The sequence below is a fragment of the Lontra canadensis genome, unplaced genomic scaffold (genome assembly GCF_010015895.1).
Source record: "Lontra canadensis isolate GAN:19392208 unplaced genomic scaffold, GSC_riverotter_1.0 scaffold79, whole genome shotgun sequence".
In the NCBI taxonomy this organism is placed as follows: Eukaryota; Metazoa; Chordata; class Mammalia; order Carnivora; family Mustelidae; genus Lontra; species Lontra canadensis.
This window is the reverse complement of record NW_022631073.1, coordinates 5,792,394-5,810,369: the sequence shown is the minus strand read 5'-3', so window position 1 is coordinate 5,810,369 and position 17,976 is coordinate 5,792,394. Positions and strand designations below refer to the sequence as shown.

The 17,976-nt window shown below is 39.8% G+C and overlaps 1 protein-coding gene across 1 annotated transcript in view; it reads right to left on the bottom strand.

The window, feature by feature from the left end:
• Positions 1-17,976, bottom strand: part of ADAM12 (ADAM metallopeptidase domain 12) — a 324,442-nt gene that overhangs the window by 250,475 nt on the left and 55,991 nt on the right. The window lies entirely within an intron of this gene.

The following is a 17,976-nucleotide window of genomic DNA, read 5'->3' as shown; positions in this document are numbered from 1 at the left end:
TCAGATATAAGTCACCTAATTTAGAGTTTGGTGAGATTCCTTGACTTCCTTGATCTTTACCGTCAAGGTCTATAAATTTGATTCAGGACTGCATTACATTTCATCCACTGCGCTCCCCATCCTCTTTACCCTATCAACTGCTCTTACATTACATTCCCCATCCTACAACCACTTACTTATATATTTTTTTAACTTCAGGCCTTGTTATTTTACTTATTGATTTATTTTATGAGTTTTGACCCATAGTTTCAAATTATTGAGAACTTTAAAAGTCATCATTCTTTTGCCTAAGCTGGTAGCCACCTGGGGTTGTGCCAGGCTTATTAAAGTATGATATTCCAGTTTTGGTGAAGTGCCAAGAAATGGGCACTTTCATGCGCAGCTGGTACAAGTGTAAATTGGTACAGCCTTTCATGGAGCAATCTGGAAATAGTTATAATACTCTTTTAAAATGTACATATATTTGATTCAATAATTCTACTCTTAAGAACTACTCTAAATGAAATAACCAAAAAAAGCATGCACAGATATAAGCAGAAAGACACTTAGCATAGTTCATATTGAAAAGTCAGAAAATATCTACGTGTTTACCCCAGAGGAATAGTTACAAAATTGACACAGGAACCATAGGAAATGATAATACAAAGTCATTAAGTTGCTGGAATGGTAATGGGGAATTTCTGTTTCTGGTGGTGATGCTCTGAATCATTTGTACTCATCCTCCCACTGAAAACAACTAGAGAAGGCGTGTAAAATGTATAAAAATTCTATTTGAAGACAACACAGAGTTTCCGAAATAAGGAAGAATTATAGGACCGTGACTCGGGTAGAAAAGGAAACCCATGGTGTGATACCAGAAGTGGAGGTTAATTTTTCTGCTTATGACATCTGCAGCTATTAAAAGAGGCAGTTCAGTCTGAAACTTGAACAAACGTCCACCAGATTCACAGGGTGATGGGAACCTGGATACCAGAGTTTGCTAAAAGGTGATATGAATAAACACCCCAGACTCTGGACTTTAGGTTGGGATTTTGTGATGCTATTCTCTAGGAGAAAGGGAGAATCAGAAGTAGACTCATCCTTACAGAAAATGAAACCAGCTCAGTCCCTGATCTTGAGTGCCCCAGCTTAGACGTGAGCCATAAAGAGTGTCTCAAACTATTTTTACAAATCTCATACACGACGTCTGACACTCAGAAAATAGTCAGGTGTAAGTGGACACCAAGAAGAGGACACTGAAAATCAGGAGAAACAACAGGCAATAGAAACTGATCTACAGGAGATTTGGTTGTGGAGCCAACAGAAACTGACATTAAAATGGGTGAGCCTGGTGGTGGGTATTGTGGAGGGCATGTATTGCATGGATGTGGTGCATAAACAATGAATTTTGGAACACTGAAAAAAAAATTTTAAAAATGATCGTGCTTAATATGTTCAGGAAGTTAAAAAAACTTTCAGGAGAGAACTAGAATTTCCTGGATATTCTACAACTGGAAAGTACAACTCAATGAAAAAGTTCCATAGTAGTTTAAACATAGCTGAAGACAGAAAAATGATAGAGTGCAAAATAGGTCAGAAGAAAATATGCAGGACTAAAGTATAGAGACAAAGGGTGAAGAATTTAGAAAAGAGCTAAGGAGACCTATAGGATCTGGTGAATGATCTATGTGTGTGCAATCAGAAGCACAGAAAATGAGAAAGGAGAAAACACAGTGGAAACAATATTTGAATAAAATATAATGAGGAATTTTCCAAAATTGGCAAGACATCAAGACCTACGATTTAAATAACACCATGCATTCTAAGCACTATATAAAAGGAAAAACCACACCTTGACTTAACATAGTAAGATTTCTGAAAAACAGAAATGAAGAAAAAATATAGCATCTTAAAAGGAACAATAATAATTGGCAGATGGCATCACAGAAAACAATGGAATATATGATAGCGTTTAAAGGAAATAGTTCCTACCTAGAGTTCTACATTGCATGAAATATCCTTCAAAATTGAAAGTGAAATAAAGACATTTTCAGAAGATAAAAATTGAGAGAAGTCAAAAGCAACAGGCTACACCAAAGGAATACTAAGGTCTTTTCTTCAGGCAAAAGGAAAATTGCCCTTGACAGTTGCTTGGAGATGCAGAAAGAAATGAAGAGATAAAATTTAATGTGTGGGAACCTTTAAATGAAAATTAAAGGCTGGTTGTTATATGCAACTAATGAATCACTGAACACTCCATCAAAAACTAATGATGTACTACATGGTGGCTAACTGAACATAATAAAAGAAAAAAGAAAGTTAAAGGCAGGTTACAACAATAACAAGAGAGACAGGAAGCAAATCTAACCCAATGAATGAATTTACAGGAGTTTACACAGTTTCAACTACTTCATTTCCAGAGACGTATTGTTCAACCGGAAGAAGCAGCTTTCATGACCCCAGGTCCTCGTGTTTATACATGGAAGTTTGGTCGGCAGAGATATAGTCCAGACTTCTTGTCGCTACACCTAATTTTTTGTTGTCATGCGTTTATTCAACAAATCTACTAAGCGAGTTAATACATGCCTCACACTGTGTAGGGTACTGGGACCACAGAGATAAAGATACCCACATTATCAATGGAGAAGAAAACCTCAGGGAGAGGAAGCAACTTGCTTAAGGTCACCAGGCTTCTAAGGGACAGAGCTGAACTCTGGTTCTATTTCTCTGCCATACATTTTTTACTAAGCAGCCCTGACTCTTATTTTAAATTACCACATATACGAATGCTAACTGGAATTGATGCATGTTATTTTTTCTCTCCCGTGTTTTGTTGCCATTAACACTCAGCTTTTTTCTCTCATATCCCTGCATCACTATCTCTCTCTACACCATCTTCTAATTATTCCCTTTAATGCTCTTTCCTACTTCCTATGCCTTTGTTGAATAAAATATTTTGAATTTATTTGTGCAATGTGCAATCTTCTGTTTAAGATGTCAGCATGCAACGTTCTCTAACTGGAAGAATTTCACTGGGATTTCTAACCATTTAATGCCTATCAGTTATACACAGCTGCTGTCCTCTCACCCTGGCAGAGAGCAGAGGTCAGGGTCCAAGGTGGCCTAGAGAGGAAGGCAGAATACTACTTCTTCTCTCCTTCTCTTGCCTGACCCTATCCCATCTGATTAACCTTGGCACAGGTGCCCTGGTGAAATACAAAGGTGAGAAGGCCAGTGCTGGTGTTATCAGTGGGGCTCCTTCCTGCTTCTCAATCACCCAGTTCAGTAACTTGGAGCTAAGAGTTATTCCTCCTGACTCAGACAATAACTTCAGCATATCTCTGTATCACAATTTAACAACGTGGAGGGAAAGATTATTTTTACAGAGCAATGATCAACCACATGTTTGTATAGAATGTATGGTCAAGATATAGGTTTATAAGACTGAAATACTGCTTCGATGATTTCATCTGAGCCCCTATCTTATAGAAAGATAGTCTGCAGGCTGGAGGCCGAACTTTCCAAGTTTGGCTCAGGAACAAACATGGCGAAGCAGCACAAAGAGCTTAGAATGATGAAAGCGTGTGGGGTTAGAGTCTGAGGAACAATAAAAAAATTACGCCAAATGATTACTTGATTTAAGCATCAGAATTGGACGACCCTGAGAAACCCTCTGGAGAATATACTACAGACAGTTGCTTCTCCAGAGAATGTAGAAATTTTAGATAAGACCAGGATGTTTTTGTACACTACTTGTACTGTACACCCTGATTTTAATTACTACAGAACTTATTAATAAAGGACCTCATATTTTATTAATAGGAAGGAAAAAAAAAACTGACCTCACTAGAGAATAAAATTCTCAACAGAAAAATAACATTCAAATAAAAATAACCTGATGTAAAAGTCTCTACAGGTTGAGTGTATAATTCTTTCCACACGTCCACAGATTAAGTGTTGCTCACGTACGAACATTGCTAGTATATTTCATGAGAGTCTGCAACCACATCTTGATGGAAAAGACCAACTTCTGAGGAAGCCCAGAGGTTTTTGTCAACAGGTCTTTCCCTTTTCATCTACTGAACAAAAAACAAGTATTCAAAACAAGCGATTTTTTCAGTAAGTAGGTTGAAATCACTGGTTATCAACCTGGGGTGATTTTGCCCCCAGGGGACATGTGGCAACGTGTCAAGACATTTTTGGTTCTTATGACTAGGTAAGGGGTGCTCCTGGTGTCTAGTGCATAGAGACCAGGGATGCTGGGAAACATCCTACAAAGCCAAGGATAAAACAGCCCTACCACCCCCAGCAAAGGATTATCCTGTCCAAAATGTTAACAGTGCCACAGTTGAGAAACTCTGGTATTAAAGTCTTCTTCATGAAGAGCTGGATTTGACCAGGTGGTCTATAACTCAATAAGTACTAATAACCTACTGCCCAACATAGCACTCTTTCTCGTTATTTTATTTCTATATGCAAACAGATGTGTTATGTATTTTTAAGATCCCCTTTGAATGGCAGAAAACTTGCCAAAATATAGCTACGTTCAATCTATATCAGTGTGAATATAGTTTCACTCAGCCCTAGAAATGACAGTACACTGGAAGAGAGATTAATGTGTATTTAATTTGGGGAGGTTTTCTGTAAGAGATAGCCTTCAGTTCTCATTTAAAGAAAGATCAGGGCATACTGGAAGGGCAGAAGAAAAACTTTCATGTTTCTGAGTCAAATGTGCAGAAACTTGGAGACAGGCAAAAGGAACACGGGGGTGAGGAGTGGGGTGGCTGATATACTTGGAAGAGTGGATTTTTGGAGGGAGAAGCGTATTTATTTCAGATCAAGACTTGTAGGGTGTGACCATTTGGCAGGAAGATTGGCGGACAATCAGCAAAAGTCTGTATTTAATCCTGAGCAACAGAAAGCCAGGGACCATTATAGGTTCCACTGAGAAATAAATACTCAGAAGATGAAAATATACTGGGGTCCACTCTTGTCATCCAAGTGGACAATATCCCCCTTTGTAAACACTCTTGTCTTTCCTCATTTCAAGGCACAATTAATGCTCCGCCTCTTTAATCCTAGTTCATACTCTGTGACCAGGGATTAATCACTTAATCTATCTAAAATCTAAGGAACATACGTGGATCCCATGTATCATGACCATGGGACAGCTTGAGCCACTTAAGAAAAATTTCAAGTACAAGTAGTGTACAAAAGCATCCTGGTCTTATCTAAAATTTCTACATTCTCTGGAGAAGCAACAGTCTGTAGTATGTTCTCCAGAGGGTTTCTCAGGGTCGTCCAATTCTGATGCTTAAATCAAGTAATCATTTGGCGTAATTTTTTTATTGTTCCTCAGACTCTAACCCCACACACTTTTATCATTCTAAGCTCTTTGTGCTGCTTCGCCATGTTTGTTCCTGAGCCAAACTTGGAAAGTTCGGCCTCCAGCCTGCACACTATCTTTCTGTAAGATGGGGGCTCAGATTAATCCTCACTAACTTGTTCTTGTGATCACAGATGTGCTTCTGGACCCGTCTTCCTTTTACACATAATCTCATGGAGTCTGGGCTGAAGACTGCAAGTTAGCATTTTTTAGAAAATAATTGGTCTTTTATGATATTTGTAGAATGACAAATGAGTTTCAGCAAAAACAGAAATTATTTTTGATAAAACAGAATGCCGATAGATGGGAAGAATTCATCCCTTGCATGAGGACACTTAGGATAATGAGTAGAGGCCCAAGGTACAGGAGGGCAGAAGAGGTCTTGGGAGTTTGAAATGATCTCTATAAATTCAAGTAAAAGCACAGTTGTCTCCTATCTGAAGGCAGCTTGTATTCAGTTGTTTTTAAAAAGGAAACCACCAATGAAGAAGATCCTGTTATGCTCAATTATAAATCACCAATGAAAAGTAACTCTTAGAAAAAAAAAAGGACAAAGGTTGTTTTGTTTTTAAATATTCTATTTATTTATTTGACAGAGAGAGAGAGAGATCACAAGTAGGCAGAGAGGCAGGCAGAGAGAGAGGGGGAAGCAGGCTCCCCACTGAGCAGGGAGCCTGACGTAGGGCTCAATCCCAGGACCCTGAGACCACGACATGAGCTGAAGGCAGAGGTTTAACTCACTGAACCACCCAGGTGCTCCCAGGACAAAGGTTTTTAATAGGCCATACACACCACACCATTACCAAAGAATACATGTTTTCAGAATTATAAATGTCTGAAATTATTTTTGAGTCTTAATGCAATGAAATCCTCATGACTTCTAATTTCTGCTAGCTGCTTGGGTAGAGGTGATCTGTGAGAGAGAGGAACAAGGAGAGAGGAGGAACTCATGTGGGATGGGCTGGACATTGAGAGTAAGAGGAGAGTAGAAGCCCAGGGAGGGACAAAGTGGAAAACGGAGTGCCTGGACCCTGGTGTGCGGGCAGAAATAGGAGAGTGGGAAGGGGGGTTGGTCTGATCATTTCTTGTATTTAATGTGCTAAGTGTCTCTACAATCGTGAAATTAATGTTTCTTTAAGTACATGGGGACCCACTGCTGCTTCAGGCAACACAGATATTCCTTTTCATATGTCACTTGATAGAATCCCCATTCATCACAATGTGCTTTTCATCCTTTTGGTATTTCCAGCTGCTCATAGTAACCTATATATGTCCCGAATATAATAGCAGCTGTTGTCACTGTTTTTGGAAAAATACAAGCATCTTTGAACAGCTTTCCCAAGCAAAACTCTCATTTTCCTTTTTATTAAATTGGTCTTGATTAGTGGCAATAGTTAAATAACTGCAGAAACCCGATTAGAAAGAATAATGTACAGATTACACAAGGGTCCCAGGTTCTTCCCCAAGACAGGTCGTTAGATTACTCCTTAAGAAGAAAAAATTCACATACAGCATTTTCTCCTCAAGATAACTCAGGGTAATTAAGAAGGTCTTACCCTATTCCTAGCTCTTGGGAACCTTCTGAGGCAAGGTATGATGGTTTGAGCAAAACTAGGGACACTGGTAAAGGGAGATTATTTCTACACAGCAGAGCAGGGAAATAAGCCGTATGGTTGAATATTGCTCCCGCCCCCACACACACACGCAGCTTGAGACAGACTGTGCATAACAAGCATCTTTCCCTGGGGTGGCTGAGGTTCCTTCATTAACCCCAAGGTAATGCCTCACCTTGCTTTTCCTAATTGTGAGACCACCATTATACTCTACCTCAAATTGGCTTGTTCATAAAGGGTAAAGATCCTAGGCCAAAGGATGGGTTTAAATTCTCTATGATATTATTTGACAGAGGACTATGAATAAGTTAAAGAAGTATATTGGTATTTCCACAGATTTCTCAATCAGATTGCCTCTGGAGATTAAGTTGTAATGCCTTAAGATGTCCATTATACATGATGGGTTCATTTCTGCTCTGTACTCTGAGAATAGTGCTGGCTATATGCCATTCTTGGGAGAATTGAGAAAACAGACGACTGAAGTCATTTTTCTGTCTTCTGTGGTTCAGAACTCTGGTTGAGAAAGACTACGCTGCTCACAAACACACAAAAATAAATAAATAAGGCACTGATGAAGGCAAAGAACTCGGAAACCAACAGTGAAGGAAAAAAACGGAATACTGAAACCAAACCAAACAAAACGCAACCCCAAAACAAAACTTTACATTAAAAAAGTAAGGAAAATAAGCATTAAAAAAATGGAAAAGTAGAAAATAAATAGCAACCACTACAATAGGAGGCAGAGGTGGCCCTACTGAAAAAGCAAGACTTAACCATATGCTGTCAGCAAGAAATAGACTTTAAAGACACAGGTATGTTCAAAGTCAAAGGATGCAGAATGACAGACTATAGAAAGTGAGATGCTATTATTTCATAAGCTGGATTTTAAATTTTAAAAATTCTGCTCCTTAAAATACATCATTAAGAAAATACAGAGTTAAGCTATGGCATGAGGGAAAATACTTCAATACAAAGATTTTGTATCCAGAATAGATAAAGAACTGTTACCACCCAAGAAGAGTATAAACGAACCAAATAAAAACGGGTAAAACATTTGAATATTTACCCTCCCAACCCCCACCAAAAATATTTGAATGGCCAATAAGTACATGTAGAAGTGGTCTATCTTATTAGATATTGAGGAACTAAAATCACAACGAGCACAAATATTCCTCCATTAGGATGACCACAATTAAAAGGACTGAGAATACAAAGTGTTGGCAAGAGTCAGATCAATAGAATACACGTAACTACTGGTGGGAAAGCAAAATGGTGAGACCACTTTGGAAAACAAAGTGACAACTTGGGCATCCAAACATGTATTTACCATTTGAAATGAGAATTTCACTCCTAAATATTTTCCAAAAAAATAAAAATAAAAATATATGTCCACACAACAATGTATACAGGGATAATCATAACAGCCTATTTCTTTTTTTCAAAGATTTTATTTATTTATTTGTCAGAGAGAGAGAGAGAGAGAGAGCGAGAGCACACAAGCAAGCAGAGAGGCAGGCAGAGACGGAGAGAGAAGCAGGCTCCCTGCCATGCAAGGAGCTGGATGCAAGAATGCAGGACTCGATCCCAGGACCCTGGGATCATGACCTGAGCCAAAGGCAGCAGCTTAACTGACTGAGCCACCCAGGCATCCCAATAACAGTGTATTTCTTAATAGCTCAAAACTTGAGTGAATCCAAATGTCCATCAACAAACTGTGGCATATCCAATAATGAGTGCCTATTCAGCAATAAAAAGGAATGGTCTGATGACACCAATGACAACACAAATAAGTCTCAAAAACATTATGTTAATCAAAAGAAGACCTAAAGGGGTACACATTGTTTTGTTCTACATATACGAATTTCTAGAAAAGAAATATATAACCTTTAGGGATCAAAGAATAGATTGCAGCCAGGGTTAATGGAGAAACTGACTACAAAGTAAATTTGGGGGATGATGGGTGCACACATTTGTCAAAATTCATTAAACTGTATACTTAAAATAGGTACATTCTATTATTTGTTTTATTTCAAAGTTTATTTTAAAAAAAACCTCCACTTTGATATGGTTTTGTCTATCTCCCCTTTAAGTTCTACTAATTTTTGTGTTATATATTTTGAATAAATTTTTAAAAAATTTATTTTATTTTTCCAGTGTTCCAAGATTCACTGTTTATGCACTACACCCAGTGCTTCATGCAATACATGCTCTCCTCTAATAAAAATCTTCAGAATGAAGAGAAATGATTCCAAATAAAATTATGGCAGGTTAATTGACACTGTTTTTTCATTATGAGTATCTCTATTTTTTTCAAGATTTTATTTATCTGAGAGAGAAAGGGAGTATGAGCCATGAGACGAGAGGCAGAGGGAAAGGGAGAAGCAGACTCCCAGCTGAGCGGGGGAGTCTGATGTGGGACTTGATCCCAGGACCCTGACCTGAGCCAAAGGCAGACACTTAATTGACTAAGCCACCCAGGTGCCCCCTGAATATCTCTCTTTATTTCTAATGCTTCTTGTCTTAAATCTAGTATATTTGATATTATTACAACTGGTGAGATTTATTTCGAGTACTGTTTGTATAGCATATATATTTTTTCATCCTTTTATTTCTATAGAAATTTCTATATTTCTATATGTATTGATACTTATGGAGTGATCTTGTGAATCACATATAGAGAGTTTGGTTTCTTAACTCCATCTGACAATCTTTTTAAATTTGCCCATTTAATTTTAATATAATTGCTGACACAGCCAAGTTTAAGTTTCCATCCTTCTATTTTTTCCTATTAATATTTTGTTCCTCTATTTCTCCTTTCATTTAAAAAAAATCATGTATTTTTCCTATTCTGTTTTTCTCCTCTAATAGCTTCTTATATTTTTTATATTTATTGTAGTGATTAGAGATTAAAATCTGCAATCAAGATTTACTACGCTATATCTTAAATTAGAATCTGTACTGAACTGTACTGAACAACGCAAAAATATTACGACAATTTAACTTCATTTGTTCTTCCCTTTGTACTATTGGGGTCATATATTCTACTTCTACATATGTTGTAAATCCTTAAACATCTTGTTACTGTTGTTTAACAATCAATATTTTTTAGATTTACCAACATATTAACTTTTTCATGCTCTTTGCTCTATTTTGCAGTTCTGTGCTTCCATATGGATTCATTTCCTTTCAACCTGAAACACATCCCTTCATAGTTCTTAGAGTCTGAGTCTGAATTTGTTGCAGATGAGTTTCATTACCCCTGTTTGGTCTTTAAACATTTTTATTTCTCATTCATTTCTGAAGAATATTTTCACTGTGCTGGATTGTAGGTTGGCAATTTTTCTTACTTTCTGCCCTTTCAAGTTATCGTCTCATTTTCTTCCTGGTAGTGTATTTCCATTGCTAAGTCAGCTGTAAGTCTTAATTTTGCTCCTTTGAATGTCTTTTTTCCTCTGGATCTTTCAAAGCTTTTCTTGCACTTTAATTTTCAATAGTGTGATGGGATTTTCTCTCTATTTATCCTAATTGGGATTCATTGAGCTTCTTGAAAGTATGAGCTGACTGCCTCTCATCACTTCTGAAAAATTCTCAGCCATTATTTCTTTAAAGAATCCTTCTGTTCCAATCTCCCCCTTTCCTTATGGGGTTCCAAGTATGTGTAAGTTAGACTTCTGACTCTTCCATATGCCTAAGTATGTTCTTTCGATTTGTTTTTATCTGTGTTTTATTTTCTTCTATTGCTGTCTTCAAGTTCACTATTCCTAAATTATTCTGTTTACATTCTGTTGTTAAACTTTCCAATGAATACTTAACATTAGATATTGTTTTATTCAGTTAAAGGATGTTCACTTAATTTATGTTGTAGATTCTAAGCTACTGTTGAAATTCTACATATATTTCTCCATTTTCAGCTTTTTAAAAAACCATACCAATCCAAATTATTTTTAAATCCTTCTCAACTAATTCCAATATCTGGATCATTTGTTACACTGCTTCTATTACTTTTTTGTTGTTGTTGTTCTCTGGTTGTTAGTCACAATTTCTGGCTGCTTTTTGCTCATCTAGTCAATTTTTATTTCATGACAGCCATTGTATATGAAAGTACCATAGAGGTTCCTGATGATATTTGCACCAGGGAGAGGGCAGCCTTTCCTCTATGGCAAGATTTGATCAATGCAATCAGTCCCTCACCTGCCAGGAATTGAGCTGGGTCAAGGTTGGGCTGCATTCCTAATAAGACTCAGCCTACCTCCAGTTGAGAGTGACCCTCTTAGGCTTCTGATGCAGAGTCAGGAGGATCCCTGTCCTCTCAACCCTGAAAGACTGCAGAAAAGGTTTGGTTCTACCTTTTGGAGGTCTGAAGCTTACTCTTTAGTTTCCTTACCCATGAAATTTTAAATCTGACATGAAAGGGAAAACAGTCATGTGACTGTTGCAAGCCTCATTCTTCTTACTGCATCTTGTCTTCCAAGCAACATGAGTACATGGATGATTTCACTCTGTCTTTCCAACCCATCACCCAAGCCTCCTGAACTATACCAGAACTTATATGTAAATGTATACTACTGAAGTCAAAGAAAATTTCAACAACACAAACCTTTTCTGTACTACTTTAAACATCCCCAGAGAAATCTTACTTTCACTACTGATTTACTTAGCACTTTAATTTTTTTTAATTAATTTTTTATGTTCAGTTAGCCAGCATATAGTACATCATTAGTTTTTGATGTAGTGTTCAACGATTCATTAGTTGTTTATAACACCCAGTGCTCATCACAACACATGCCCTTCTTAGTACCCATAACCCCCTTACCCCATCCCCCACCCTCTTCCTTCCTGTAACCCTCCATTTGTTTCCTAGAGTCCAGCGTCTCTTGTGGTTTGTCTCCCTGTCTGATTTCTTCCAGTTCAGTTTCCCCTCCCTTCCCCTGTGGTCCTCTGTGCTATTCTCTATGTTTCATATATGAGTGAAACCATATAATAATTGTCTTTCTCTGCTTGACTTATTTCACTTAGCATAATCCCCTCCAGTTCCATCCATGTCGATGCAAATGGTGGGTATGCATCCTTTCTGATGGCTGAATAATATTCCATTGTATATATGGACTACATCTTCTTTATCCATTCATCTGCTGAAGGGCATCTTGGCTCCTTCCACAGTTTGGCTATCGATATTGCTGCTATGAACACTGGGGTGCATGTGCCCCTGCTTTTCACTACATCTGTATCTTTGGGATACCTAGTAGTGCAACTGCTGGGTCATAGGGTTTTATTTTTAAATTTTTTTGAGGGAGAGAGAAAGCATGCAGGTGAGGAGGGAGAGGCAGAGGGAGAGAGCGATTTTAGCAGGCTCCATGCCCAGCATGGAGCCCAACATGGGGCTCAATCTCATGACCCTGAGATCATGACCTGAGCTGAAATCAAGAGTCAGATGCTTAACTGAGCTGTCCAGGGGCCCCCTATTTAATATTTTTAACAGATAGTACAAAAGTGAACTTCTATAAAATCACTATTTAAAATTAATTCAAGTTTTGAGTAAGCGATATTTTGACTTTTTTCAAATATTGATTTTCTATATGAGGAAATGCCCTCAGACTGTATCCTAGAAGTTTAAAAATATTCTCCGCAAATTGACTGACGCCTGGTGTGCTTTGTAGTGAATGATACTGGAACATCTCTTTTCAGATAAGAAGCATTATCATCTCGTAGTTAGCAACTGCAAATAACAGCTGTGACATGTTGAAGTCTTTTGATATTATATCCAGCTGAAGGTCAGAACTTATCACTTAGCAGTCCAGGAATGATGCATGTGTCAGCTGTCATGAAGCCTCATCTGGGATAGCTGCAGAGATGCCTTTGTACAGTTGAGTAGACATTTTTCCTGCTTGCCTTCCATTCTCCTTATGTACAGTCCCAGAATCCAGAGTTCTTTTGGGGAATCACCACTCTCCCACATGGTCCTTGTAATTACAGTTGACTCTCTCCTCATCCCCATGTCAAAGGTGGGCATATGGCCCAGGCTTTGCCAGACACTTATTCCATGCTTCTGGTTATGCTGACACATAACACAAAATTAGTTCTCAACTTGAGGATGCTTGTTTACATTGCAGAGGACTACAATGTCTATAGCTGGGGTTGCAGAGGAGGTATAAGACTGGAGCTATTGCACCCATCTTGCCACTATGAAGTTAAGGCCTCTCTCAAAACAGAGCTAACAGGGAGGAATTAAGAGATGTAGAGGATAAATGCCAGCCTTGAGGACATTGGTTGAGTCCCTGGATGGAGCCTAACAAGTCTAAACCAGGAAATGCCCTCAGGAATTTTCAGTTTTGTGAACAGAAAACAAAAATCCCTATTTAACATAAGTAGGCTTTAGTTGGTTTTCTGTCACTGATAACCAGGGGTCTCTTCACACTGGGTAATTTGCAATAATGGATCAGCATTCTAGCTAGAGTCCATTCTAAGACAGGCCACCTGGTGAGCTTGGCATATGGGGGGAGAAGTTAAAGTGCTCCTACTGTATTACATGAGGTGGGAATCCATGCTCAGGAACTGGCCGTGTCACAAACCAAATATGAACTTGAATAAGCCACTCAGCTTTCAAAGAGAGGCAAAGAAAATCACTTTTAAGGACTAGCAGCTGGAGAGAATGGCATAATGTCCACACGAAAATGATCTAAGACAGTTGGAAATATGGACCTGAATCTTGCAAAAGATCAGGGCTGATGGTGAGGATTTTGTCATGTTTATAGAGGTGAGGGTAGCAACCCTTGAGGTGGTGAAGGGGTCTAGAGAGAGAATGCCATAAGAGGAAGTAGGCAGAAGACAAAACCTTACGAGTTCCATAGATTTAGAAGGTTGGTGGGGGAGAATAGGAATGGGGGAAAGTGAGTGAGCAGTCAGGGAGGCAGGAGGATAATCAGGGAAAACCTGGAACAAGAAATTAGGGGCAGCAGGTAAATGAGAAAGACATCACTAACTACGAATACCAAGAAGTTGAAAATCCCACTGAGGAAAGGGCAAGGAATTCACCAAGGTCATTGTTGACCTTGCCAAAAGCTGTTCCAGGCAAGTGGTAGGGTAGAACACAGGCTGCAACAGCTACCCAGCAAATCCATGGTAAAAAAAAAAAAAGTAGACCCTAGGAGCCATCAGATGCCTCTGAGGTGACTGGTGGATAAAACAGGGGTAGAAAGGCAGAGGCTAGGGGCTTAACTCCAAAAATATATAAATGCCATGACATTGTCTTCCATTGTAAATCACCACTTGGAATGCTTATTTTCAAAAGGAAGCAATTAAAAACAGACTCTCTAAATAAATGTGTAAGGCTATGATGCTAAGTAGCACATGCCCAGGAAATTTATCAAGAACTGAATTACCTGTTTGGTGAGAAGGGACAAAAATATAAAACTGTGGGCTACAAAAGGAAAACTACTATGATTTAGCCGAGCATCTACTGTGTATGGTGTATAGTGGATCCTAAAAAGATGAGGTTCCTGCCTTTAAGGGGTAACAGTCCACACTGAGGGTCAGTACAAGATAAAACCTCCAGGAAACCTCCTCTGAACTATGCCCTTGAAATATTGAGATCCTAACCTGCACTCGGTGTGGGGCCCTTCCTGCTGTCCCTGCGCTGGGTGTGGTTCCAACACGCCTCTAGGAATTGCTTTCTCTACACAGGTGTTTGTCTCTTGGACTGGGCTGACTAACTCCTGGGGGGTCAGGCGTTACATTTATTCATCTTTATGTCACACAGTCTGGAACAGAGTAGATAATTAGGGTTACCAGATTTAGGAAGAAAGAAAAAAATAAAATCTAGTTAGACTTGGGTTGCAAATTCAAATACTGCATGGGATATACTTTTTACTCAAAAGCTCTTTGTTGCTTATCTGAAATTCAAATTTCAATGGGCATCCTGTGCTTTATGGGGCAACTCTACACATTCCATCCATGTTTTCTGAATGAATGCAAAAGTGTAACTGGAGGAGGAGATGTGGAGAGGACAATTAACTCCTCCTAAACCCATTCTCCAAAAATGCTAATTTAAAAACAGCATGATGCCAGAGGTAAGACACTAGCAGTGCCGTTATGACCATAAGAAGAAGAAACGAGAGAAGATGTGAGAAACCTGAAGCAGGAACACCAACTGGGGGACCCCATGTAGTTGGATAGATCTGTTCCCCCACCTCTCCCACCCCCAGGATCACAACTCCTGATGTTAGAACCTAGCTGTGCCTCTGGATGAATGTGGTTGAATTTAGGTCACTGTCTCTCCTCAACACACAAAAACTAAAGGAGAAGTACTATGTGCAGCTGGGTGGTCTTGACCACATAGTTGAGGGATCCAGAGACTCTGGGGTCAGTGGAGCCTGGGTGGTCAGGGAAGGCTTCAGGGAGGAGGCGTGCCTGTGGTAAGGCCCTCAAGAAGGAAGAAAACACAAACAGGCAGAAACCTCTTCTTAGGTTCTAACTCTGAATTCTTTGTAATTAAAACTAAAACATAAGCCAAACATGAGATCAAGATTGTGGCTGTCTTCCTTAAACACTTGGTTTATTTGTTACTCTAGCCTTTTCCCTGCTTCAGTAACAAGTGACTTTCCTCTCTTCTCCCAGCAGACAAGAGTTTCATCAACCCTGAGATCAGTACAGCTTAGTTTCTGACAAACTGTGAACTATGCCCCGTCATTGCAGGCCACGTTCATACATATACGTGCACCTGTGTGGAGAGGCACTGTCGGGTAACAGGCACTTGTGGCCAAGTCTTTGGACTTCGTGTTGCCTTCTTTCCTTCACTTTTAGCTGACATTTTATTAGTTACTTGCCTCTGTTTTATGTGGAAGGCAACCACTTTCGTTCAACTGAAGACAGCATTTTAGCCTACCATTTTGCTTACAGTTTCTGTGGGTAGGAACCGGATCAGGTTAGCTGAGAGGTTCTATCTTGGAGTGTCTCACGAGGGTGCGATCAGACGTCAGCAAAGACTGCTATTACCTGAGGGCTGGTCTGAGACCGGAGGACCCACTACAAGATAGTGAACTCACAGGGAAGATGGCGCACTCACATACCTGGCAGTTGGTGCAGCCTGTCAACCAGACAACTCAACTCTCCACATGGCCCTCTCCACAGGATGGCTTAAATACTTTCAGGGCTTGGGAGCTGGCTCCCTCCAAAGTGAGAGAACCATGAGACCAAGGTGAAAGGTGTAAAGTCATATGCTGTCTCTACTGCCTTATTCTGTTGGTGGCACAGACTAACCTTGACTCATCTGGGAGGAGGCTTCAGGATAATATGGGAAATGGGCCATCGGAAAACCAGTTTAGGAAACTCAACTTAGAAAATTCAAAAATATGCTAACTGGGCAATATCTCCCATCCCAGAAATAGGAGGACATTAAGATCTTATAAGGAATAGCCAAATGCCCCCAAAAAACTACACAAAAGGGAAGCAGAGAACACAGAGGCCTCATCAGTACCATCTGCTTCAAGGGATTGGGCCTTGTCCACCCTCATCCATTCACCCTCCAGCCATCCACCTCACATCTCTCATCTACCCACCCAGATATCACTGATATTTACCACACAAACTGCTGTGGTAGACTCTGGGGAATAGTGGTGAGCAAAAGTGGTATGTCTCCATCCTCTTGTAATAGACAGTCCAGTTGGGGAGACAAACATACAAGTAGATAAATAAAATGGTGAGGCACAGTGTAAAAGAAAGAGAGAAGAATTATAGTAACCAACAGAGTCAGTACCTGCCCAAATGAGATGGCCAGGGAAGGCTTCCCTAGGGAGGTGGTTTTGAGGCAGAATTGAGAAAGTCTCTTCCAGCATTGATCAGAAGGGCAATGAAGGGACTCGTGGATGGAGGTCAGGAACGGGTGGGAAGGTTCCTAGAGCTCTTCTGGACAGAATTCCAGAGAAGGCAAGTGTGGAAGATGAGACCACCAACTCTGTCCTAAGCAGCTCCCAACAGAGGGGCTGCATTTGTGACATTGCCTTGGGGCCTTTAGAGGAGGTACAGGTGGAGAAGGAGCCAATCCTGGAAGGAGGGTGGGAACGGAAGTCCCCGCAGTATGGAGGGAAAGCCAGTCCGATTTCTGGAGAGGAGACCAGATGTCCCATGTGAGGCAAACCAGAAACCAGGTGAGGGTGGTGTGAGGACAGGATATGGTGGGAGGTGGGTATTCTAAAAGAAGTGTTGATGCAGAGAGAGTAGAGTGGGGACAAGATCTAGTGCTTCAGGCCAAAGTCTGGCTTCTGCTTAGAGCTGCACCTCAGTGGGGCTGCACAGTGAACGTTTCCACTCTTCATTCTGGACAAACTGGGAGCACCGTCCACTTACAACTGGGACATACCCAAGTTGATCAAAAGATATGACATATATATCTCCGGGAAAGAAGATCTGCCTAAGAGCCCACTGTTTATAGTAACATTTTCAATAATTTGAAATGCAAGTACCTGAGGGAAATGTTTGATTGTGAAACTATTTATGAAAGTGATTTTTTAAATTTTTTGTAGCATTCATCAAAACTAAATGAAAAAGCACTAGACCAAAACAAAAGCCAAGATAAAAGTAAGTGAAATGAAATAACTGAAAAATGAGGGATTATTATAAATATCAACTCAAACATCTTTGGGAACCTCCTACGTATCAAGTACCAACTGACTCTGAAGATACTGATGTGAGCATTTCATGGTATTTGCCCTTCAAGACTGCAGCTTCCTTAAGAAACCAAGAAGAAAATCAACTGTTCTGTGTGGATCACACATGCCATGATAGAGGTACTGACTGGGTGCTTGGGTAACATGCGCCATGCTGGAAGTACTGAACTAGATACTCAGGTAACGTGCTCCATGCTGGAAATATGACTGAGTGCTTAGGTAACATGCCCCATGAAGTACTGAACCAGGTCTCAGGTAACGTGCTCCATGCTGGAAGTACTGAACTAGGTGCTCAGGTAACATGGCCCACACTGGAGGTACTGACTGGGTGGTCCAC